At 42.1% G+C, this 21,933-nt stretch overlaps 1 protein-coding gene and 1 long non-coding RNA gene across 2 annotated transcripts in view; one reads left to right on the forward strand and one right to left on the reverse strand.

Annotated features, from left to right (window-relative positions):
• Window positions 1-988: 988 nt before the first annotated feature.
• Window positions 989-21,933, reverse strand: part of LOC136572641 (uncharacterized) — a 72,891-nt gene continuing 51,946 nt past the window's right edge. Inside the window, exon 3 of the long non-coding RNA XR_010785810.1 lies at window positions 989-1,238. This is a non-coding gene — a long non-coding RNA (uncharacterized lncRNA). The remainder of the gene's footprint in view (window positions 1,239-21,933) is intronic.
• The window catches only part of SLC7A2 (solute carrier family 7 member 2), a 110,460-nt gene continuing 103,414 nt past the window's right edge, over window positions 14,888-21,933 (forward strand). The window contains exon 1 of the mRNA XM_066573399.1: window positions 14,888-14,905. The gene's annotated coding sequence lies outside the window, so the exon portion shown is untranslated. The remainder of the gene's footprint in view (window positions 14,906-21,933) is intronic.

The raw sequence follows: 21,933 nt of genomic DNA on the forward strand, positions 1-21,933 counted from the left end.
GGGCCTCCACAATGAATGGCACCCCGAGATCTCAGAGATCGGCAGACAGTGGGAGCCCCTTCTGTTGGGCCATTTAAATGCTGCTGCCAGCACTGACCACAAGATGTAAAGGCTAGAGATAAGTGAGCACGCTCGGTAAGGTCAGTTACTTGAGCGAACCTTGCTCATCTCAAGTAACTGCCTTCTTCTCCGAGCGTGCTCGGTGAGGTAGCGGGGGGTCAGCAGGGAAGAGCGGAGGGGAGCGGGATGTCTCTCTCTTCCACCCCACCCCACCCCCACCGCACGCTCGGAGGAGGGGGCAGTTACTCGAGATGAGCGAGGCTCGCTCGAGTAACTGACCTTGCCAAGCGTGCTTGCTCATATCTAGTAAAGGCCCATTTAAACACAATTACTATCACTCAAAAGATGTCTTTTGAGCAATAATCGGGTTTCCATTTATAGCGCAAGGTGATTGCTCAAACGTTGAGCGATCACCTTGCGCTCCAAGCGGGGGATGCAGAAGACAAGCGGGGCTGCATGTCTTCTGTATCCAGCTGTTCCCTGCTCAGAGCGACCGGCTGTTATACAGCCAAGCGCTCCGAGCGGGGGATGAAGAACACAGCTGTCCAGCTGTGTTCTTTATATCCCTCGCCTGTCTTCAGAGAGCGGGATACAACTGAAACAATAGTATCAGCTGTATTCCGCTGTGAATTCCTGATAACCGATCGCTATCTTTCAGCATGCTGAAAGTTCAGCGACTGCTTAACGAAAACTGGACAATGTCAGTACAATTAGACACGATTATCACTCAAAAGACGGCTTTTGAGCGATAATCGTTGTCTAAATGGGCCTTTACTTGTTAATAGCCAGATAGGGCCCACTCCATACAAACCCCATGCATATCCGATGTACATCAGCTGTCAGCCAAAGGTTAAAACAAATCAATATTAGTGCCCAATATGTGATGACTAATGAAAATTTAAATTAATTTTAATACTCAACGTGTACATTTACAGTACAAAATACTATACATATATGATTTCATACAGAGGGATGTGACGATCATGGTTTTCCCAATTCAGTCACTGAGTCTCTTTTTGACTCCTTTCCAAACAACAGGTTTACTACAGGCTGCCTTATCATCCTCCTCCTCCTCACTCTCCTCTCCAGAGGCTTCATCACTTCCTTTCGCAGCATCACTACTACCCTCTTCTTCATCCTCATCAGACGACTCTTCATCACTTTCATCATTTGTTAATCTGAAAAATTACAAACATCTTTTTAAGACTGCATAGATACCAAATGCCGGTGACAACGGAATAGAAAAGGTCATTGCCAATTATACAGCTAAAGGCTACATTCCCTCATCGTAAAGCATTCCGCTCTGGATTTTGGTGCAAATCAGGCCAACTTTGTCATGGATTTCAACTCCATTTATGAAAAGGTGAAATCAGCGCTAAGAATCCGCAGCATGGATTGACAAGAATTAAAATCTGCACTGTAGGTTATTTTACGCAACGGATTTCCACTGCAGCGTTTGCTTGAGATTCCTTGGAGTCTCATCCACACTGCTGATTCTGTAAAATCCTGTGGATTTTCTGCAGCCAATTCTGCTGTGGAAGGTTTGCAGCCTTTTCACGATCTATCCGCATGTTTGTCTCAGTATTGCAATTATTTTCTATTGGACAAATGCCGACAACATTTGCCCAGTAGATCGCAAAAGGCAAATACTGATGACAAATGGCTGTCACGTCATCTAAAACAGGGGTCCCCAACCACCGGTCCGCAGACCAGGGCCAGGCCGTTAGGAGGTCAGCGCCGGTCCGCGGAACTTTTCTTCTAAACACAAGGCCTGCGGGCAGAATTGGGCCCGCTGCCTTGTGCTATGTGGCCCGCAGCGTGCCGACGCCGCTGACCACTGAGGCGATTACCAGCGGGGGCGCCCCAGCTCCCCGCTGGTAATCGTGCTGGTCCCGACACACACTGATCTCCGTGTGCAACCAGGAACCTCCTCCCCGAGTTCCCTGCTCATTAGTTCCGCAGGAGAGGACTCGGGGAGGAAGCGTGCCGGGCTGCACACTGACGTCTGGGCAAGCAGAGAGGGACCGACGCTGACAGCGGGGAGGAGGTAAGTATATGGGTTGAAGGGGGGGGGGGGTTCTGGTTATTACTGAGGGGTGGGGACTGCTTACTGCTGGGGGGGGGGCTGCCTGTTACTGGGGGGGCTGACTGTTACTGGGGGGGCAGGCTGCTTACAACTGGGGGGGGCTGCTTATTACTGGGGGGGGCTTCCTTTTTACTGTTATTACTGGGGGGGCTGCTTATTACTGTTATTACTGGGGGGGTCTGCTTACTACTGGGGGGTCTGCTTACTACTGGGGGGGCTGCTTACTACTGGGGGAAGCTGCTTACTACTGGGGGGGCTGCTTACTACAGGGGGGGCTGCCTATTACTGGGGGGGCTACCTATTACTAAGGGAGGGGGCTGCCTATTACTGGGGGGGCTGCTTATTACTGAGGGGGGGCTACTTATTACTGAGGGGGGGCTACTTATTACTGGGGGGGGGAGATAAATTATATGCTGCCCTATGTGTGTGCTGGGGGGGGGGAGATAAATTATATGCTGCCCTATGTGTGTGCTGGGGGGGAGGGGGGGAGATAAATTATATGTTGCCCTATGTGTGTGCTGGGGGGGGGATAAATTATATGTTGCCCTATGTGTGTGCTGGGGGAGGGATAGATTATATACTGCCCTATGTGTGTACTGCCAGGACATTCTAAATGTCATAATTAAATAAGAATGCACTAAACTCCAACCCCCTTCATAACCCCGCCCCATATAACCAAAGCCCCGCCCATGTCCCGCCCAACCTTGCCGGGCCTTGTAAAAATGTTCTTGCTTGAAGCCGGTCCCTGGTGCCAAAAAGGTTGGGGACCACTGATCTAGAGGGTCTTCAATTTCCAGCATCTCTACATCACAAACAGCTACAGCCATATTATCTTCATAGAAAACCGATTCACAAGAACTTTTGACATACTCTTTGATGGGTTCATCTTAAACCAAAATATCTTCTTCTGGTTCAATCTCTAGAAATTCTGCAGACGCTTTGTCATCTACAAGAACTTCTGTAACATCTTAGCTAGTCATGGCTTCCATGTCGTTACCAGCTACAATTTCTTTATGTTTAATACCATCTTTAGGATTCTTCAACAAGATCTTCTTTTGTTTTATATGCTGTCTGAACTGGGTCCTAGACCTCTGTAGTCTCTGAACTTTCCTTTCAGCAACACGATTAACCAACACCCAGTGTTTTTCCTTCGCGCTTAACTTCATGGCAAGCCTTTAAAACACAGCCTTCTCTTCTAACATCACTTTCAGAGTGCATGTCACGGACAGCGCTTCAGTCTCGCTCTCAAGAGCCCTTTCTTCAGCACAGTTACATTTAATGGCATATCTCGCAGACATAATTTTCTCTTCAGTAAGCTACTGTTCACACAGCTTCTGTTTCTTCTTCAGTTTGTCATAAGCAGCTACTTTTTCTTCATACCGTTGATTTGTAGCTCCCAATTCTAGGATTTCTCTCTTTTGCTCTACAACAGAGACCAAGCATGCAGTATTCTTCTCCAATTTCTTTGTCATATTTGCAACCATGTTCTGAAGTGTTGGCATCTGCTTTGACAATTTTTTTTTGTTTCTGTTGTTTCTGCATCTTTCTCTAACTGCTTAAAGAACACATTTCTCTCATCTTCCATTCTCTTCAGGTGTGCATTCAGGCCAAGCCTCTGGCGTGTCTCTTCTTGCACTAGTTTTTGAGACTCTTGGATCTGTGATTCAGTTTCCACTTGCAGCCTTCTCAGACAGCTCTGTCTGCAAACTATGGCCTTCTGTGATTTTTACTTGTAACTATTGAAGCATCATCTCTACCGTGTTTTTTTTGCATTCAGTCACGCTTGTCTAGCAATGTCACCTTTACTGTGTACTGGTGCTTGTCTTGCAATAGCACCTTTAGGGTGCAGTCACACGAGCGTGATTTACACGCTGCTACAAGACCCTTTTGAGAGGCGCACAATCTGCACTTTAAAAAAAGAAAGGACAGCCAGTGCCGACTTGCTTGTCAGCCCATGGTGCACTGCGTGCTTTCCATAGGCTCCTATGGAAGCCGTGGAAACACACTGCCTGCACCATGGATGTGTGGCCGGGCTGCTTCACGGAGCTAGAAGCAGCTCAGACACGCAATTTTTTCCTGCATGTCAGGAGCGTGGTTTACACATTGCTTAACGACGTGTAATCAATGCTCGTCTGACTGCACCCTTACTGTGTACCTTCATTGGTCAACCCAATACACTCACTTTCCAAAGCCTGTTTGGTCTTTTCCAAGGTTTCATTTACTTTTTCAGTTTTCTCTAGCTGTTCAGTCAGCTCCTGGATTTAGGTTTTTATATACTTCAGCTTCCTCATTCAAGCTTATCTGTAGCTGGGCCACCACTTGCTCATTGAGAGCTTCCTGGGCTTCTTTGAGGTTCAGTATATGTTACGATCGTGTGGGCAACCTAAGCACGGGAGCCCACACGATCGTACCCAAAATGGGATAGAATGGAAAGGATGGACGCGCACAGGTAGCACCAGGGTCCCACGGGATTCACACAGGTTTCAGGCAACTGACCCTGTTCTACACAGGAGGATGGCATGGCCCTACCTAAGCGGGGAACATTGCCCCAATAAGGGCAGCCCAGTGGTCTTCAGATCTGGGCCCTAGCTGATCCTAGGAACCATGCCACAAAACAGGAGACATACACATGCTACATGACAGAGACAGAACCACAGGATACACAGCATACAGCAGCCACAATGCAACCACTAGAACAGATGATAAGCTGAATATAAATACCAGGTATTGGTTGACATTTTGTACAAAACATGGAAGCTAGCGGGCCACTTCACGGCTCCTGGTTATACCGCTAGTCCCTACACTAACCAGGAGTCCAGAAGAATCGGACAGAGTTCACACAGAAAGCTGAAACAGGACAGGACACAGATAGCAGGTCACGCAGCAAACTGACACAAAACTGACAGAATTTAAACGTACAAACGGACATGAAGCAGCAAGACAGATTACTCAGCAAAGCTTGCAACAGGACAGAACAGAGCACTGAACACACAGCCAGCTGCATCTGGAACAGGACAGAGTACAGGGCACATAGCCAGACAGACTCCACTCAGATCACATGTACACCGATGAAACTCACAGCAAGTCTATGTGTCCTCATACCAGGGGGAATAGACAGTGAACTACACAAGCTCACATAGGGAACCGAGTCAAGTTACACCAACTGACACCCAGAATAAGACATAAGACCTTTGGAGGCTGCACCTGTACAGGGGGAAGGAAAAGGGGGCTGCATGTACTGCAGACTAGGACTACAGGTGTCCCAACAATCTTGGGGAAGCAGAGAGACAATAGACCTACTTGCAAAACACAGATCAGAGTGGGAACAAGCTGAACATGACTGATAACAAGTTACAGGACAAAGAAGTAACATGAGTGCTCACCCTAGGGTCCAGCCAGAGACTGACCAGGAGCTGGGTTTATATGTGAGCACAGATCCAGGAGATTGGCTAGCAGGAAGTACCACACCCAGCCAGCTCAATTAACCCTCAACCACCTGACTGTGCTGCTAGGAGTACATAGTACAACAAATCCCAACAGCACACGTAACAGTATATTTGCCAAGACCCTTGTTTGTTTTTCTGCCAGTCTGTAAGCAGCTTTCTTCGATTCCAGTTGTTCCTTCAGTTCACTAATCTAAGACTCCAATTCACCACTTTTTTTAAGTCATATTCTTGTGTGCAGATGCTCCATCTGCTCTTGCAGTGTGCAATTCTCCTTCCTTCTTAGCTAACTATTTTTTTGTGCTTGCAATTCTGCAATTTGATTACGCAAATCTGTAGAATCTCCCTCTAACTCCTTTTTCTTATTTTCCAATGTTTCAAAGTGCAGTTTACACTGAGCAGCTTGCACTTCAGACAATCTGCAATCAGCTTCTTCTTTGGCTACCTTTTTGAGGTTCTCATTCTCTTTCCTGACAATTTTAATTTCTGTTTTCAACTGAGCGGTTTCTTTGAGAGCATCCTCCCTTTCACTCTGGAGTCTTCCCATTTCCTTTTCTACTAGTAACCTTCGTCTGTTGGCCTCTCTTGCAATTAGACACAAGCTAGCAACTTCCTTTTCCAACTGTGCGTCATATGTTTTATTTGCAGCTTGACATGCTTCTTTTGCAAACATCTTGGTCTACAAAAGAATATCTACGCTAGCTCGTATCTGTAAAAGTTCCTCTTGAACTTTGAGCAACTGTTTACTTTATTTCTTATTTTGGACTTCAGGGTCTGCACTGATTACATCTACTATCACCAGAGAAGTGGTCTTTTTCTTCTTCGTTTCCTTTGCAGGTTTACTATCTGTAGTCCCAGGGACACTTGGTTGCTACTAGCAACTACCCGAGTTTCACAGGAAACTATACTGTCAACACCTCTCAGCTTAGGACTGCATTTCTGCTGACTTAGCACTCTGCACCACACAAGGCTCTGCATGAAATGCCTTCACCATTTCTATGCTGTACCACCAGGGGGACATTTGAGATAATTCCCACATGGTCTGGGCCTTTTATACCAACCTGTTCAAACTCTGCATTCTCCTGTGCAAATTGTGGAATACTTTCACTTATCAATGGCATTTCATGCACAGAACAAAAACATTTAATCATAGAATAATATAGTGTTATTTTAATCATATTTTAATCACACTCTCCAGACATGTCACTCCTAGTTGCCAGTACACACTGCACAGTTTTTACCACACCAACCTGCAAAGAAAACATATCATGCATTTCCAATGGCCTTGCCTTATCCTTTACCCCTTGTCTCTTGGTGTTGTTTTCAGTACACAATACTTTATTATTTCTAATTTGTCTCTCCTGGGGAACTGCTACTTCAGCAACAGTAGACAACAGTTCAGGGGTTACCCATGTTGAAAATGGTGATCATGCACAGCCACCTGACTAAGCACCATTCCCAACATCTTCACTCTGTTCAATGCAAAAGCTTATGGGCGCCTGCACACGGGCGGGATTTCCGCCACTGAAAGCCTGCATAGGATTGCGTTAACAAACGCAATCCTATGCAGACGGCCGCGGTTTGGCCGCGCGAAATCTCGCTCGGCAAACAAACCGCGGCATGCCCTATTTCTGTGCGGCAGCCGGCACATGAAAGAGCTAGGGCCGCCAGGTGCGGGTCAGTACACGCTTGTCCCTGCAGGCGCTCGGGTCGGGTCCCTCGCCACCGGATCCGACCCGCTCGTCTGCAGGCGGCCTAAGTCAGATGCATGTGTCTCTGCAGCTACATGTATAGTCTTGTCAATCAGAAACAATTTTTCATTACATACTCCATCCACTTTGGGGTTAACTTTATCAGCCAAGGCTGGTGTCATCTCAGCAAGTACTGCAATATAATTCTTAATTTGTTCATTCTCCAGCTCACAGTTTTCAGCAACATTCATCTCACACACCTTCCTCTCACTTGTAGGTGTAGGAGTTAGCAGGTTTCTATAAGTGACCACATCACTTTTACTTAGACGCTCACTGCAACAGCATCCATTGGGTTAAACTTGTTTACAGCCCTTTTATCACATAACTCACTCTTATTGTTGCTAGATACCATAACGTCTAGAGACAAATGACTCAGGTGTGCCTCAATAAAAAAAAAATATATATATTTTTTTTTGGCGTTTTTTATGCGTTTTTCATGCGTTTTTACTGTGGTTGTTATTCTGTACACATAAAATTTACCGTAATGGAGTGTTTTGCCTATGATACAGAATATCATGACAGTTTAAGCAAGTATAAGAAAAATATTCTGTTTTTCATGGATTTTTGATGTAGTCCCAATGCGATTATGTTATGACTACATGTCTTCTAAGATTCTCATCCATGTGTCAGATATTTTTTCAATGCAACAGTGCACATTATAAGTATGTCAATCTTGCTCCAACTGATTTCCTTAGACAATATAAATTCCTTAACGTGTTTAAGGTTATAAAGATATATATTATGGCATGTTCTGTAAAGGATTTGTTTAAGTGCATAACATGATCGCATTAATGTTTATTTTGTACTATAAGGGTTGAAAAATGAGTATATAACATACAATGATCTGCAAGGGTTAATTATTCAGCAAAATTCAAGCAGCAGGCTCTGTGGGAAGAGAACCAGCAGCGAATCAAATAAAATGAAGGAGGTAACACATCAGGTATTTGGAATCAGTAGTAATTGTTTTTAACCTATAAATAAGTAAACTATGTAACATACATTGAGGTGAACAAGGCACTACGCCGAAACACGTTCTTGTGAAACCATGTACCTAACTATGCAAGTTTAAGAGAAAATAAAGCAAAGAAAATTCAACTCATGTGTCCGGATTCCTACATACTTTCATTTAACTTAGCTTCACTTTCTTTAGAAGCCAATTCACACTGTACTTTTGAATAAGACACATTATGCAACACTAAGTCCAACCATCTTTTTAAGTCCATACTTTTTAAGACCAACTGATTTGCAGCTGTCATCTACTACACGACACATCCGTTGCCCACGGTAACAGCACTTTCTTGCCCTCTAGCCTTTTAAATTCTCAGAGACCCCTCACTGAAGTACTCACCAGCGTAGCTCTTACTTTTCAGGGCAGTGCTGTGCACCATTTCCATTGGCCACATCCTCCACCATATGTGACTATCTGGGGGGATCATCAATCGCTCAGGATCGCCGTCTTCCATTCTGAGATGGTTGGCAGCACTCAGAAAACCCACATAGATCAGTTTGTGGTGAAACTAAATAAAGTCAGTTTATTTTTAACAATAGGGAAGAAATCAACAATACTCCATCCAGGAGTTCTCTCAGGAACCACCTCAGGACAGCAAACATATATGCTCCTCTCAGAGATTTCTCATCCCAGAAAGGGCAGTCTCCTCATAGAATCATAGAATGGTAGAGTTGTCCAACCCCCTGCTCAGTGCAGGATTCACTAAATCATCCCAGACAGATGTCTGTCCAGCCTCTGTTTGAACACTTCCGTTGAAGGAGAACTCACCACCTCTCGTGGCAACCTGTTCCACTCACTGATCACCCTCACTGTCAGAAAGTTTTTTCTAATATCTAATTTGTGTCTCTTCCCTTTTAGTTTCATCCTATTGCTTCTAGTCTTTCCTTGTGCAAATGAGAATAGGGCTGATCCCTCTGCACTGTGACAGTCCTTCAGATATTTGTAGACAGCTATTAAGTCTCCTCTCAGCCTCTTTTTTGCAAGCTAAACATTCCCAGATCCTTTAACTGTTCCTTATAGGACATGATTTGCAGATCACTCACCATCTTGGTAACTCTTCTCTGAACTTACTCCAGTTTGTCCATGTCTTTTTCAAAGTGGGGTGCCCAGAACTGAACACAGCATTCCAGATGAGGTCTGACTAAGGAAAAGTAGAGGGGGATAATGACCTTACATGATCTAGACTCTATGCTTCTCTTAATACATCCCAGAATTGTGCTTGCCTTTTTGGCTGCTGCATCACATTGTTGACTCATGTTCAGTCTATGATCTATTAGTATACCCAAGTCTTTTTCACATGTGCTGGTGCTTAGCCCAATTCCTCCCATTATGTATGTGATTTTTTCATTTTTCTTGCCCAGATGTAGGACTTTGCATTTTTCCTTGTTAAATACCATTCTGTTAGTCGCTGCCCACTGTTCAATCTTTTCTAGATCTTTTTAAATACTCTCCCTCTCTTCCCTAGTGTTAGCTATCCCTCCTAGCTTTGTGTCGTCAGCAAATTTGATCAGTTTCCCATTAATTCCCTCCTCTGGGTCATTTATAAAAATGTTGACCAACACTGGGCCTAGGACAGAGCCTTGTGGTACCCCACTTGACACATTCTTCCACTTGGATGTGCAGCCATTTATGACCACTTTTTGAGTACGATCACTCAGCCAGTCGTGAATCCACCTAACACTTGCCTTGTCAATCCCATATTTGGTCATTTTTTCAATAAGTATGGTATGAGAAACGTTGTCAAATGCTTTACTAAAGTCAAGATATACTATATCTACTGCATTTCCCTAATCAACCCAGTCGGTGATTCTGTCATAGGAAGAAATTAGATTTGTCTGGCATGACTTGTTTGTTACAAACCCACGCTGGGTCGTGTTAATTACTCCATTTTTATCCAAGTACTTGCATTTTTGCTTTTTAATAATTTGTTCAAAGATCTTTCCTGGGATAGAAGTCAGGCTCACAGGCTCCAACATTGAAGGACTCCGCAATAACCCCCTGAGTCTGGCAGGAGCCAAAGCTTTTACTTTCCTTCCTACCACACCCACACAGGTGTTCTCTCTCATTAGTTAGCAGAATTACTTCTTTAGAGCCCTCTGCTGGTCAATCTGCTAACTATGCTACCACAGCACCCATGCATATTATGCAGTTTTTCTCACCAGCATGTGCAGATAATACACAGGTGCTTGTAATGTTGCATGTAATACCATATTTATATCTCCAATTGTAACTTACTATTTTGTCCATTTGTGGTTCTTGCTTTTAATGTTCTAAGCTCCATTTTCAAGGTATTATGGTTTTTATTGATGCTTGATTGTGAATGGACTTTTGCTGTATTGAAATTACGCATATCATGTCAGCCTTCGGCCTCCTGCAGATGGCCGGATCGGATCTCGATGCAAGCATACTTGCAGCGGGATACACGCTGTGCCCCTGCAGTGACCACTGCGGCTCACCTCCTCGCTGTGCTATGTGCCGGCCGCCGACCAGCTGGCACATGTGCAAATTTGCAGCCGGTGCGTCACTGGAACATGCCGCAATTTGTTTATCGCGCGTGTTTTCACACGGTCAAATCGTGGCTGTCTGCATAGGATTGCATTATCCAATTCAATCCTATGGCAGCGTGCAGGGATGGAAATTCTGCGGGAAATCCCGACGCAGAATTTCTGCTCGTGTGCAGGAGGCCTTCTGCTGCTATTAAAGGGGTTGTTTCTTGGCAGGTTTTACCTGTCATGCAGATATACTGTAGTTGCAGCTTGTCCCGAAGTGAATGGCAGTGGGTAGTCACACGTGCACAACTGTTCCATGCACCTTTATGGGACCGTTGGAGATAAACAACTCAGCTATCTCTAGCTGTCCTATTAAAGTAAGTGGAGCTATGGTATGCATGTATGGGCACCCAGTTCTATATACTTCGGAACAAGCTGCAGCTGAGCTGTCCGTATGACAAGTGAAGGCTGCTGAAATGCATAAGAATTTGGTCTGGTCTTCCTCTGTATCGCAAGAAGTTGTTTCAATAAAGTTTCATTGATTTTATTATCTTGGATGTGGGGCTTTTCTCCTTTCTTTTGTTCATTGTGATTGCCTGTCCACATCTGTGGTAGGCTGGTGAACTGGTATACATTACTATCATCATTTACAGGAAAATTGAGTTACAAGAGACATAAAAAGTTGAATAACCGTAGAATGCCTTTTCGTATTACTTTGACACAATCTTGAATTATCACAGAAACCTAGCCATTTAAATTACTATAAAAACATAAGTTTTATTTGAATATATTCAAACACAACAAGTATAATGGCAGCCACTGCTATATACTTTAACAGACCCTAGACTGATCGCTAACCATATGGAGCACCCGCAAGAAAGAGGCAACCCCACACTGGAACAAGGCCCTAGTAGACCCTGTAATATCCTATGAATTAATACCAGGCAGAAAGGGGAACAGATAAAGGGATATTACCTAAAGCAAAAGACTTGGCCATAGTAATCAATATTAAGCTGAAATTGATTATATAATGCAAAGTGTGTCAGAAGTCTCACTTTCTACTAACTAGAAATGACTAAGTATTTTGCCAATGAAAACCATCCGTTTATCAGGAAAAGAATGGCAAAGTGTCAAAGTTCATAAGAAGCTACTTAAATGGACTTTGTACAGGGAATGAAAAAAAAGCACGATCATCTGATTTCATCAGAATATTCTCATAATTCATCCATATCTTAGCTCCTAATACAAAATTTTATTCCATTGCCAGAATGCAATTACTTACTGTTTTCAAGTTCATATCTTAATTCATCCATAATAAAGACAACAAGAAACAATGTCCTGATATGTCAATCGAGTTAATAATATACGGGATATGCTGTTATAATTTATATATATTTCAGTTTATCAATGAAATAAATGTAAGTGCTATACAATTATTGCAAACATGTTAGAGAATAAATCACGTCTGATAAGACAACTCCCATATTAGTCAGATTCAAATTCCATAGGTCAATTCACATTGCATCAAAAGATATATGTGGCCCACAATATCCCGTTTTTTAGAAGTATAATGTACCTACAGGGGGTGGACAAAAATATGGAAACACCTTAGTAATGCATGGTATTTTAATAGTATGAACTAAGCTACCCTTTTGACTTATGCTTGGCAGATAGCTTTTGCACCGAATTTGTGTTTACTTCACCTCTTGCCCTACTCTGGGTGGTTTTGAGAGCCAGCTGGTAACAGTACCTGAGTGGCTCAAACACCTGACCAATGGAACCTTGTTGCTCGGGCAGATGTTCACTTCTGCCCTGCAGCATTTGTGTCATATTGCCTTCACTTAAAATCAGTCTCTCCATGTCTTATTGAAATATGATTTATAATCCCATGTAATTTAAGGCATACTTTCTGAACGGTGTTCCATATTTTTGTCCACCTCCTGTAGAACTTGTACTTCATTTCGCATATATTATACAAGAGGGCTGATAAGTCCTTGGCTTTTACTGCAAAAATTGAGATAGAACTATTTCAACAGTTCTTCTACACAGTCCCCTCAGATATCAATGCACTTCTGACTGTGGTGTTGCAACTTCTTCAACCCATCCAGCTAAAATTCCTTTGGTTTGGCTGCAAACCAGATGTCAGCTGCTGAAATTGTGTCAGAAATGAAGGCAAATTTGTTTCCCTTGAAGTGTTTCTTTAAATTAGAAAACAGATGATAGCCCGTGGGTGCCAGACCAGGCAAATAAGTAAGATGATCCAGCACCTCGAAGGCCAGGTCAAGCCAGTTTTCTCTGGTTGATGGCCGCTGTATGGGACAAGTAATCATCGTGCAAGAACACGACACCTTGGGTCACATTTCTGGGCCTTTTAGACTTCAATGCCTCCTTCAATTTATCCAGAAGTGTTGTGTAACATACAGCCATGATAGTAGATCCCTTTGGAATGTAGTCCACAAGCAATATCTCATGTTTCTCCTAGAAGACAGACTTCTTCATCTTGGATGACGACTTCTGCACTCTGAACTTCTTTAGACATGGGAAACCACTGTATCTCCATTCTTTCGACTGCTCTTTTGACTGGGGCTCATACGTAAAAATCCACATCTCATCCATCCTTACCAGCTGAGACAGGAAAGCATCAGCATCCAATTGAAAATGCTGCAGAATTCCTTGGGAGGCTTGCACTCAGACATGCTTTTGATCGTCTGCCAAACATTTTGGGATTCACTTGGAAGATACCTCTCTCATGTCCAGATGATTGTGAATAATGGACCATACTTCTTCTCTGGAGAGTTTTGACCCTAGGCTACTGTCTTAGCAGAAATTCGCCAGTTTTCCAGAATCATGACATGGATGTTGTCTATGGTTTTTAGAATGGTCACCACTGGAGGTCTCTCAGAACTGTCTTCATCATTGTTTTTGAAGTGGTAGGTGTTGTTTAAAAAAATTGGCCAACTTTTCACTGGGAAGTATGAAGGGCAGTTGTCACCTAATGCTTGCACCATGTCACCAACAGCCCTATCAGAAACAGGAACCTCATCAGTGCTTTGCAGTGACATTTCCGTTATGTCTTCATATCTGCATGATGTTAGAACGGCACATGAAATCATGCAAAAATTTAATCAGAAAGTATTGCAAAGATTGAGCTTTCAAATGATATAACTTCCATTGATGTGAAAAAAAATGCATATCATGAAGACAAGGACTTATCGGCACCACCTTGTATAAAGGGACGTGAGTTGCATTCGCTTACTGAGCGTGATATATGTTTTGATGCGATGTGAAGTGACCTATGGCAGATATGGGAGTTGAAATAAGCATCTATTTTAATAGACCTGATTTATTCTCCAACAGGTTTGCAATAAAGGTATAGAACTTACATTATCTCATTGATGAACTAAGAAATATATGAATTATGGCAGCATATTTTGTATATTATTACTTGATTGACATATCAGAACATTGTGCCTTGCTTCCTTTATAATGGATGAATTAATATGTGAATTTGACAACAGTAAGTAATTGGACTTTGGCAATGAAATACGATTTTGTATTAAGAACTAAGATATGGATAAACTATGAGAATATTTTGATATCAGTTGATCTTGCTTGTTTTGAGTTACTGCTTGTGGACCACATTTCAAAGGGGTCAAGCATCATGGCTGTGTATTACATAACACTTCTGGATAAAATTAACAATGTATTGAAGTCTAAAAGGTGTGAAAAGTTGACCCAAGGTGTCGTGTTCTTGCATGAAAAAGCCTCATTCAACACAGTGGCCATCACCCTGAGCACACTGGCTGATTTGGGCTTCAAGGTACTGGATCATCCTTCTTAATTGCCTGATCTGGCACCCATGGACTATCATCTGTTTTCTAATTTGCAGGAACACATCAAGAGAACTAAATTTGCCTCTATTTCTGACTCAACCAAAGGAATTCTATCTGGATGGGTTGAAGAAGCTACAACACCGCAGTCAGAAGTGCATTTATATCAGAGGATACTATGTAGAATAACTGTGACAAGGACTAATAAGCACCCTCTGGTATAATAAACCATGCTAGGTAAGTACAATATATAGGTATGTCATATTTCTCCAAAAGCAGTCACGATGGGCCAGATGAAGTGTAGTACTCTAGTCCATAGTGCTCATAGTTACCATAGTTTACTGAGCATGATATATTTTTGATGTGATGTGAATTGACCTATGGAATTTGAATCTATGACTGATAGGGGAGTTGAAACAAGTTTATGGCATCTACCTTAACAGTCCTGATGTATTCTCTTACGTGTTTGCAGTAATGGTATGCTTACATTTGTTTCATGAATGAAGTGAAATATATATGAATTATGACAGCATGTCTTGTATGTTATTAACTTGACTGACATATCAGGACATTGTGTCTTGCTTCCTTTATTATGGATGAATTAAGATATGAACTTAACAACAGTAAGAAATTGGATTTTGGCAATGAAATAAAATTTTGTATTAGGAACTAAGATATGGATGAATTATGAGAATATTCTGATGAAATCAGATGATCTTGCTTGTTTTGCATTTCCTGTACAAAGTCCATTTCAGTAGCTTCTTATGAACTTTGACACTTTGCCATTCTTTTCCTGATGAAGTGATGGTTTTCATTGGCAAAATGCTCAGTAATTTCTAGTTATTTGAAACCTTCATCTTTATATCATGGTCTGGGTGGATTTATGTTGTTTGGGTGTCCTTTTTATGAATTAAAGGGGTTGTCCCGCGGCAGCAAGTGGGTCTATACACTTCTGTATGGCCATATTAATGCACTTTGTAATGTACATTGTGCATTAATTATGAGCCATACAGAAGTTATAAGAAGTTTTTCACTTACCTGTTCCGTTGCTGGCTTCCTCGTTTCCATGGAGCCCGCCTAATTTTCGGCGTCTAATGGCCAAATTAGACGCGCTTGCGCAGTCCGGGTTTTCTTCTTTTCTCAATGGGGCCGCTCGTGCAGGATGCCGACTCCGTGTAGCTCCGCCCCGTCACGTGCCGATTCCAGCCAATCAGGAGGCTGGAATCGGCAATGGACCGCACAGAAGCCCTGCGGTCCACCGAGAGAGAAGATCCTGGCGGCCATCTTCAGCAGGTAAGTAAGAAGTCACCGGAGCACGGGGATTCAGGTAAGCGCTGTGCGGTGTTCTTTTTTAACCCCTGCATCGGGGTTGTCTCGCGCCGAACGAGGGGGGGGGTTGAAAAAAAAAACCCGTTTCGGCGCGGGACAACCCCTTTAAGTGTATATATACATGGATGAAATATCACTATACTGATTAGATCTGCTGATCTAGCCTGTTTTGCATATCCTGTACGAAGTCCATTTAAACAGCTTCTTACCAACGTGGACACTTAGCCTTTTTTTCCTGATGAGCTGATGGTATTCAGTCCCGAAACATGTAGGAACATTCATTTTTGTCTGTGTCACAGTCTGGGTGAATTCATGTTGTTTATTGATTGTGTATTGTGACATGTGTGTGACATATGACATATTTTAGATTGTGTAATCAATTTCAGCTCAGTCTTTAAACTGCCAAGTTCTTTGGTTTAGGGCATTATCCATTTATCTCATCTCTTTTTGCCTAATTAGTTCATAAAGCATTACAGGGTCTACTAGAGCCAGGTTCCAGTGAGGAATTACCCCATTTAGGTATGTTAGGATATTCGATAGTAGCTCTCATTATACTTGTTGTATTTTAATATATTGAAATAAAATTATGGTTTAATAGTAATTTGCCATGATTATATGTAACCTACCCAAGAAGGTTATTTTTTTGGTCCTGTGATTGGTTACAATCTGGAATCTATATAGAAGACTGCGGTCTAACTCCACCCCATTGTCAGACATGTGACCTATCATCTTGGCCCCCACAATGCATTGTTCAGTGGTCACATGTACCCAGTAGAAGTCTGTATTTAGCTTTGTAAAGTACCTTTACATAGGGCGATTATCTCCTGAATTACGGCAGGAAACAGCGAATTAGCCTGATAGTTGTCCTATGTATACTCGGCTGCTGACAGGGCACTGAGCGACGAATCGCTCACTTGTCGGAGTTGCTTGGTGTTTAGCAGAACTAAAAAACAAATGACTATTGGCCCAAGTAAACAGGAGCTGCTCAATCTATGATTGACTCCTGTTCACAGTGAATGGAAGTGGGCAACTAGAAACCATCTGCAACCATCCTGCCTCTATTCCTAGAACGACTATCGCCGCTGTGTAAAGAACAGGAGAGATAGTCGGAAGATAGCCGGTGGGATGTCTGCCAAGCGCTAATGCACCCGACAGTCCACCCGTATAAAGGTACCTTAAGGTATTGGAGAACGAAGTGTCATGTAATTCTATTTCAGTAAGATCACTAAAACAAAATACTTGTAAAGTTAGTGAACATTTAACTTATTATTATTTTTTTTTTATTAGTGCTTCACATGCCTGAAAAATAATAAAACATCCTATATTCACCTCTCTCATTTCTGCGCTATAGATCTATAGGCCCTGTAGGAATGCTCTAACAGCAATGGAACATGCCATTTTTTTTCTTCTTACAGATTTTATATAAATGATAGTACATTATGGTCCAGTATGGACTTCTACCGTGTTTCCCCGAAAATAAGACAGTGTCTTATATTCATTTTTGTTCAAAAAGGTTTAACTTTTTTACATGTATAGCTGCCTGGACACTACTTAAATTGACTTTTTTAACCCTTTGCAATCCAATTTTGGATTCAGGATTTCCTAGGGGCTTTTCTCTTTCTGCCATTATACAATGGCACCACCTGCTGGCTAGAGCCAGTACTGTGGTATTGGACACTTGGAGAAGCCCCCGACAACAGAGCGGCCAGTAATATACAGTAAGAATACCCTGCTGGACGTCTTCCGACATCGGAAACTGTACAGCCTTCAATCAGAATGTCTTTAGACGTCAGACAGTGGATTGGAAAGTGCTAATTAACTGTTAGCAGGCCTTAATTTTGGAGTAGGGCTTATACTTCAAGCATCCTCAAAAAGCCTGAAAAATCATTTTGCATCCTCAAAAATTCTGGAAAATCATGCTATGTCTTATTTTCAGGGTATGTCTTATTTTCAGGGAAACAAGGTAGTAGTCTATTGGTGTCATATCAATCCACAATGCCGCTCTATATAGGAGACCTTAGAAATAAAGCTTCAGTAGTTGCTTGATGTTAACATGCAGGAAATAAGCACTCTGACTGCCCAGGATTAGTAGAAGAAAAATATCTACAACTACCAGGGAAATAAAAATAGCTGTTTATTGCTCTAATACTGGGAGTAAACAGGCTATAAAGATTCCCGCTTCCTAGGCGTATATGTGTTGCTGTAATTGGAGCACAAGCCCTCAGGCTTTTCGCTCCGCCTTCACAGGTTGACCCAAGCTAAACACAAGCACTGGCTTGTTCTCGTGCAATGATTGCTATATGTCCGCACGTCCAGGAATCCCAATGGCACTGCAGTGCCCGGGTGCAGAGTGGTCTAAATAACATCTATCCAAACATGGATCTCAAAGACCACATTATGGAATTTGGTACATTTTGCCAGCAGCAGGCAGCAAGAATTTCATTTTTGCTGGACAAGAATCAGACCACTCACTAACTAAATTAAGATTGCTGTATTTTGCTTTTAGCAACAGGATTAAGCAAGTACAATAAATTTTGAAATATTAATTCAACAGTCTTCAGGTCATATTTTTCCAACTATAAACACAGTATTATGTCATTTATTTGGATGGTGATGTGTGCTTATACACCAGTAATACTTATTTCATGACTAGTGCGCTCTTACAGCTTGGTGCCCAAAACCAAAATTGCACATCGTGGAATTACACATTTTATGGTGGCTTTTACATTCTCTTTTGCCTAACTTTGATGTCATATTTAAATGAAGATGGGGTTTTCCCAAAGTACCAAATTCAAACCAATTACTTTTAATTTTCCAACACTCATCTACGGGGAAGAACAGCAGAACCGAACCCATGTAATCCTATCATGTGTGGTGATGCCAAATATTTGTTATGCAACAGTGTGATCCATCTATCTATCTATCTATCTATCTATCTATCCATCCATCCATCCATCCATCCATCCATCTATCTATCTATCTATCTCTCTATCTATCTATCTCATATCTATCTATCTATCTATCTATCTATCTATCTATCTATCTATCTATCATCTATCTATCTATCTATCTATCTATCTATCTATCTATCTCATATCTATCTATCTATCTATCTATCTATCTATCTATCTATCTATCTCTCTATCTATCTATCTCATATCTATCTATCTATCTATCTATCTATCTATCTATCTCATATCTATCTATCTATCTCATATCTATCTATCTATCTATCTATCTATCTATCTATCTATCTATCTCATATCTATCTATCTATCTATCTATCTATCTATCTATCTATCTATCTATCTATCTATCTATCTATTTATCTATCTATCTCATATCCTACCAAAAGTTATTGGACTCCTGTTAAGACTTTGTAGGACCTTCCTTTAGCCCAATGCACACGGATGGATTTGCATTGCAGAATCCAGAGCAGGCGTTTGCCTCCGGATTCCGCAGCAAATACCTGCCATAAGCATGCAATGTAAAAGCGGGTTTTCATGCCCATGAGCTGAAATCTATAGCAATTTTCCGCTCAGGGGAAGTCACAGCATGCTCTATTTTGAGCTGGATTTCGTACGGGCAGCTTCCATTGAAGTCAATGGAAGCCATCGGACCAGCAACCCTTCCACAATCATCATTGCTAAAAGGCCGCAGGATCCGCGTTATCGCCCAATGACGGCGCACCATTATCTGTACTGCATATGTGTGCCGGCAAGCACATCCGCAGCACAGATAACAAGAATCTGGACAGCTACTCAGGGGTCCCTGGCCGGGCCCAGGGTCAGATTCCACTGTGAGATCCTGCATGCGGAATCCGACCCGGCCGTGTTCATTCAGCCTTTGGTGTGTTGTGCCAACAGTTAGGTATGGTGGAGGTTTCATTATGATCTGGGAATGTTTTACGTGCCATAGTGGCAAGAACCATGAACATAAAGGTGTACCTTGACATTCTAGACTATAAGAAAAATGATGTTCTGTAAACAATGTAGCAATATTCTGGGAATGGTCCGCAATACTTCCAACAAAACAACGCGCCTTGTCACAAACCCAACACTGTTTTAGGTTGGTTTGATGATATTGATGTTCCAAGACAAGACTGGCCAATGTTAATCCTTATGAATATCTTTGGGATGAAGCGGAATGTCAGGTCAGGAAATATGAACAGAATATGTCTTCTTTGAGAGAACTTGCCAGGCATTTGCAGGATGAATTGAGGGAAATATCAGCTGGAGTGTATTGCACATTAGTAGAAAGTATGCAATGGAAAGTATCTGCTGTCATTAGGGGCAAAGGAGGCCCCACTAGGTATTAACATATGGAAATAAATACTACTTTAGATTTTTGCTTAAGTGTCCAATTACTTGTAGTAGTCTGTTTGTCCATCTTTTGACAAGATGCACTGGGGGGATTTTAGCATTAGATCTTTGATGCCTATACTTTTGTTTTCTTCTCCAGTTTAAATTAGGACACATTTATCAGATGTTGATACATTTCTTGCATCCTTAAATAGGTCTAGAGATGCGGGGTTACTTATTACGCCACCCCACTACAGAAGTTAGATTGCATCCAGTCTCTAAATCTTGGCCAAGCAGCAAGCCACACCCTCTTTTTCCAGACATGTCACGTTGTGCTCCTTGTTCTGTCTGCTTTGTGGTTTGCACGCATGCGTTAGTTTGGTTTTTGTCTGATGTCCCATGCCTGGACTACGTCCTATGTCAGGTTCACCCATTCGTTGGTAGTAGGACACCATGTTTGCTTATCCTGCCAGTCTGTTGGTTGGTGGACACCCGAGCCTTGTCCTGTTCATTCCTCTTCATCTGTTGGCTCTATCTTGTTTGTCTGTAGGTGTACAGACGCCTCGTGTGAACAATGTCCCATGTTGTATTCCCGTGTCTGTAGGTGTGCAGATGTTTGTTGTGTGATTCGTCCTTGTCTGGTGTTCCTGCCTTTTACAACCTAGGGCAAGCCAGGTTTCCCGAAGTTTCGTGGCCGTCCTTATTGAGACAATCGCCCCGCTTGTAGGCAGGGTTCCCCTTTTGTGGTTCAGTTGTCTTGTTAGATTAGGGACTCACAAGATAATGAGGACCCTTGACATGGGCTTATGAGCTTATGTGTTTTGGCCAAATTACAAACAAATAACTTGTACTTATTCATATTACCATCTGTGTATTAGTAAATTTGGTAAGTATTTTGCCGCCTGTCTGTGTTGTTGTTGTTTCAGTTTGGTTTATGTTTTTGTGTGTATCTTATCCATCCGTGTAAGCCTATCTCCTTCCACTTTCCCATTTAGTTTTATTCATATTACTTCTGTGCAGGCAAGTTGAATAAGACCTGCGCGTGAATATAACAAGACAATTTTGAAAAGTGTATTGAGAATCATAACATCAGTTATGTTTGGCACAATTCAATATTACATCTGTCTAAATTGATCTGCACCAAAAAAGGTACAACTTATACCAGAATTCCAGCAGAACACCCGTAATACATGTGCCCCACTTTTTGTTTACGTATGCATTTATTTACTGATGCGCCTATTTATGTGTTCTTATTTCTAGCAGCAGTGAATACTTTAGATGTATTGCTTTGCTTTAAATCTGGATTCTGGACTTTAAAAATTGTCTTCCTGCAGATATAAACATCCTTCACTGCGGAAAAACGTTTTGTTGGTGTTTTTGAATTTTTTTTTATTACGCTATTAAGCTAGTTTATAGCACGATTATTTAGGCTTTGACTGGCGTATGCTGAGTTTATGGCACTATTATGACAGCACTATAATTATGCAGGCGTTATTATTTGCACATTGTATTTAGTTATCTTAAAGGCAGCATTTTGGCATTATTACTCTCCAATTCTATTTATAAAGAAGTAGGAAAGTAACGGTGATGTAATAGCTATTGGCCATTTAATCACTGTGTATAGAGAAATGCTGG

This window comes from Eleutherodactylus coqui, chromosome 7 (genome assembly GCF_035609145.1).
Source record: "Eleutherodactylus coqui strain aEleCoq1 chromosome 7, aEleCoq1.hap1, whole genome shotgun sequence".
NCBI lineage: Eukaryota > Metazoa > Chordata > Amphibia > Anura > Eleutherodactylidae > Eleutherodactylus > Eleutherodactylus coqui.